Below are 5146 nucleotides of genomic sequence, written 5' to 3'. Positions count from 1 at the left end.
AAAATTAAGAGCAGTACTCAGTCAATGGTAGCACTTATTCCTTTTGTATTCTCACACCACTATCTCTTTATAGCAATATAAAGGCATACATTGGTTTTCAATAACACATTTTGTCTCCATGAGAACCGCAATCCATTTCAGCTGACAAATCAAGGGAAAAAAAGTTGCAATAAGTGCAAAGAAGCACGAAGAATATTGCAATGAATGTAAAAGAAAGTAGGGAGGAAATGAAAAGATGAGAGGGAAGCAAAAAGTAGAACAAAAGGGAGAAAGATGCAAGAAAAAGAAGTTGAGGACAAATAGAGAAAGAAAAAAGTGAACAGGAAGCAGATGGAGAAAAAAGAAAAGTAGGAAACGAGAAAGAAAACAGGATGAGAAGAGAGAAGGCAGCAGAGGAAAGGAAGGTGATTAAAGTGTTTGGGTTCAGTTGAGCACTTAGCTTTCCATCCCTCCCAGCATGAGACTCCATCTAATTACCCTGGTTCCTCCAAGCTGCTTCTCAGGCTGGAAAGTGGCCTTGTGTCTGGAAAAAGCCATAAGCATCTTACATGCATATGTTCCACCTAATCCTTAACAGTGCGAGCCTGTATGCCTGCAGAGGGGGGCGCAGGCTTGTGCCAGCTGCCATGTGGCAGGACAGCTCATGGACTCTTGTCCAGGCCACCCAAGAGCCAGAGGGGAGAATGGCACACCCTTCTACCCAGATCTGGGCCAGGAGCAGAAAAACGACTTCTTCCTCTCCCAAATTAAGGACTGAAAACCAAAGTGTGTCCGGATTCTTGCTATTTCCAGTCTCCTCACACTGCTTCCTCTCTGAGCTTTTCCATCCTGAGCCAGCTTTGTCTGGATGGGCAAACGTCCAATTCTTTCAAATAAAAGAAGAGGAGAGGAAAAGAGAGGAGAGGAGAGGAGAGGAGAGGAGAGGAGAGGAGAGGAGAGGAGAGAAGGGGAGAACTGTTCTGTCCTTGCTTGCTCTCTAACTCTTTGACTTAATTTCATGTGGAAACAAAGCATTTCCACAGATGAACATCATCCCCACATGCAGATTTTTTTCCACAAGTTTCTATTTTTCCTCTCTCTTTGTTTCTTTTTAAAATTCTTTTTTAAAAATAGGAATTGATTCAATCCAAGAGTCTCATGAGGAAAGATAACTCAGCCTGCCAGGAGAAGGACTGTCATGTCTGGAAATCACACGAAGAATGAGAAGAAACCACAACTTTGCCTAACTCACAGTGTCATATAAAATATGTTCGCACTTGGGAGAAGTCAGGTGAGAGAGAAAGAAAAGCCTTTGCAACCAATTCATTCATTCCTGTTGTCTGCCCAGGTCTGCCTTGCCACTCGGACTGCCATCCCTGTCCCCACTAACCTAGAAGATTTTATACATGTGTCCTCTCAGACCCTAGCCCTAACCAGCCTTCTACCACCAGACAGCTCCACAAAATGATATGTCTGACTTACTACCACCTACTTGAACTTAGAAATTCATTAAAGAATTACCAAGAGTATGGCCATGCCACCCTGAACAAGCCCAATCCCGTCTGATCTCGGAAGCTAACCAGGGTCGGGCCTGGTTAGTAGTTGGATGGGAGACCACCTAGGAAGACCAGGTGCTGTAGGCATAAAAAAAAAAAAGAAACAAGAGGCAGAAAATTAAACACAAATATCCAACGTATAGTATATACAAAGCAGATTAACAAGGCAAGCCTTAAATGAAAAGTGAGAAAGTAAAATAAGGCTATGTAACTCCATTTGGGGCATTTGTAGTTATGGCTTTGTTCACTCACATTTTTCACTTAGGCAGTGAAAAAGGCTCTAGAAGCACCCTGAAGTTCCAAAATGACCCAAGCATTGTATGGGATGAGTATAAGATTAAGGACGGGGTGGGGGTGGGTGCTACACAAAGGAGGTGGTCTTCGACCTACGGAAGAGGACTCTTTCTTTATAATTCACCATGAGTAAGCAGAGCCCTTCACCAAATTTCACTTTGTCACCTCCTTCCTGGGCAATTTTGATGGTTTGGGGGGTACCACCTCGAATGAGATTGAAAATCAATGTATCTGTTGCTTTTCCTCAGAAGCAGAATTCAACCACTAGTGCAATGTGCTGGGGAAACAGACTTTCCAGGCTTCCTGTTTAAATCTCTCCAAGGAAAGATATTTACAAATACATCAGGCTGGTATGAGTCACTCAAAATGCTCTGAGCATTTTTAGTTCCTTTTTAAAGGCAAACAAGCACAATCTTTTTCTCAAAAAAGCTGCCTGCCCTGTAGCTGTCAGGGGATTCTATCCTTACTTTACCTGGCTGTCCATGCAAGCAATAATTCATTTGGAGAAGAGAGAATTCCAGCATCTTGGCACTCCAGGCCAGCTCTCCCATACAAACTTCCCTCCACCTAATTTCCTCAGGAAGGTGTTCCCCTGAGCCAGCCAGAGCTATCTCTACCACCCCCAACTGAGAGGAGCAGGGATATTTTCTTTCTTTAAAAAAAAAAAAAGACACTTTGCTACTCATTTTCCTTAGAGCAGAAAATCCAGAGTTATTAGGTAACCAAAGCTGTACAATGTAAATTATTGACAGTTTCCCCTTGGAGATAGAAAATAAAATTACCTGAAGTCAATGGAATTCTTTAGTGTTCAAAGGCCGGTTCTGAAATAACAAACTTGAGATCGAACTTTACACTTTCCCAGGTAAATGTCCCAAATATAAGGCAGTCCATGCCTACTAGCAAATATTCAGTTCCAGAAGCCATGAGTGAGCCTCTCCTTGTCAGAAAATTGTCAGCATCTTGAAAGCAAAGAAGCCCATCATTGTGCAATATGGGTGGTCTAAGGAGAAGTTCCCAGCAGTTGTTTTGATGTCGCTTATGTTCTGAGAGTCCAGTCTTGTTCTACAGCCTCATGAAGCCACAGAATGACCCAACGGACTGAGAACTTGGAAAGTGCCAGCTCCAGACACCAGTTTCCAAATACTAACAATGTCTTTCTGGTGTGCATGTGTACAAAAGCTCATAACTACATTTCCCTTGAATAAAATCAGGGTTTAAAAATCATGATTGTAATTTTACAAAGGTTTTTTGGTTGTTTTTTTTTTTTACATATAATAGACTTTAATTTTTAGAACAGTTTTAGATTTACAGAAAACTGGAGAAGATAGTACAGAGAGTCCCCATATACCCTACACTCAGTTTCCTCGATTATTAACATCTTACATTAGTATGGGATATTTATTAGAATGAATGAACTAATATTGATACATTATTATTAACGAATAAGACAAGGATGCTCACTCTTGCCACTTTTATTCAACATAGATTTGGAAGTCCTAGCCAGAGCAGTTAGGCAAGAAAAAGAAATAAAAGGTATCCATACAGCAAAGTATGAAGTAAAACTGTCACTATTTGCAGATTACATGATAGTATATATAGAAAACCCTAAAGAATCCACCAAAAACTGCTAGAACTAGTATGTGAATTCAATAAAGATGCAGGATACAAAATCAATATACAGAAATCTGTTGCATTTATATGTACTAACAATAAACAATTAGAAAGAGAAATTAAGAAAACAATCCTATTTACTATTGCATCAAAAAAAATAAAATATCTAGAAATAAATTTAATCAAAGAGGTGAAAACCATAAGACATTGCTAAAAGAAATTGAAAACGATACAAATAAATAGAAAGATGTTCTATGTTCGTAGTTTGGGACAAATAATATTGTTAAAATTTCCATACTACCCAAAGTAATCTAAGGATTCATTGTAATCTCTATCAAAATTCCAATGGTATTTTTCACAGAAATAGAAGAAATGATCCTAAAATTTGTATAGAACTACAAAAGGCGCCAAATAACCAACACAATCCTGAGAAAAAAGAACAAAACTGGAGGTATCGTGTTCCCTGGTTTTAAATTATATAACAAAGTTATAGTAATCAAAACAGTATGGTATTGACATAAAATCATACACGTAGATCAATGGACCAGAATAGAGAGCCCAGAAATAAACCCACATATATATCATTAATTAATTTATGACAAAAAGTCAAGAATATACAATGGGGAAAGGGCAGTCTCTTCAATAAATTTGTGTTGGAAAAACTAGACTGCTACATGCAAAAGAATGAAACTGAATCGCTATCTTATACCATACACAAAAATTAACTCAAAATGTATTAAAGACTTGAATGTAAGACCTGAAACCATAAAACTCCTAGAAGAAAACGTAGGCGATAAACTCTTTGATATCAGTCTTAGTGATGATTTTTTGGATTTGACACCAAAAGCTAATATCAACAAGTGGAACTAAAAAGCAAAAAAGTTTCTGTACAGCAAAGAAAACTATCGACAAAATGAAAAGGCAATCTAACAAATGGGAAAAAATGTTTGCAAATCATGTATATGATAAGATGTTAATATCCAAAAATATACAAATAACTTATACGACTCAATAGCAAAAACAAACAATTCAATTTAAAAAATGGGCAGAGGATCTGAATAGGCATTTTTCCAATGAAGACATACAGAATGACCAACAAGTACATAAAAGATGCTCAACATCACTATCAGGGAAATACAAATCAAAATAATAATGAGATATCAGCTAATACCTGTTAGAATAGCTATTATCATAAAGACAATAGATAACAAATGCTGGTGAGGATGTGGTAAAAAGGGCACTCTTGTGCACTGTTGGTGGAATATAAATTGATGCAGCTACTATGGAAACCAGTATGGAAGTTCCTCAAAATTTAAAAATAGAACTAACATATGATCCAACAATTCTACTTCTAAGTATTTATCCAAAGAAAATGAAAACACTAACTTGAAAAAATATATGCTGCCCCATGTTCACTGTAGCATTACTTACAATAACTGAGATATGGAAATAAACTAAGTGTCCGTTGACAGATGAATGGATAAAGACTATGTAGTATATATGTATAATAGAATAATATTCGGCCATAAGAAAAGGAAATCGTGCCATTTGTGACAACATGGATGGACTTTGAGGGTATTGCGCTAAGTGAAATAAATCACAGGGAGAAAGACAAATGTCATATGATATCTCTTATAGGTGAAATCTAATTTTTTTAAAAAAGCAAATAAACAAAAATGAGCTCATGGATACAGAGAACACATTGG

The 5146-nt window shown here is 37.5% G+C and overlaps 1 pseudogene; it reads left to right on the top strand.

Annotated features, from left to right (window-relative positions):
* The first annotated feature begins 1503 nt into the window (after nucleotides 1-1503).
* LOC112477756 lies at nucleotides 1504-1622 on the top strand (annotated as a pseudogene).
* Nucleotides 1623-5146: the final 3524 nt, after the last annotated feature.

Source organism: Pteropus alecto, unplaced genomic scaffold, assembly GCF_000325575.1.
Source record: "Pteropus alecto unplaced genomic scaffold, ASM32557v1 scaffold121, whole genome shotgun sequence".
NCBI lineage: Eukaryota > Metazoa > Chordata > Mammalia > Chiroptera > Pteropodidae > Pteropus > Pteropus alecto.
Note: the sequence above shows the minus strand (reverse complement) of the source record. Positions and strands in the feature narration are given on the sequence as shown.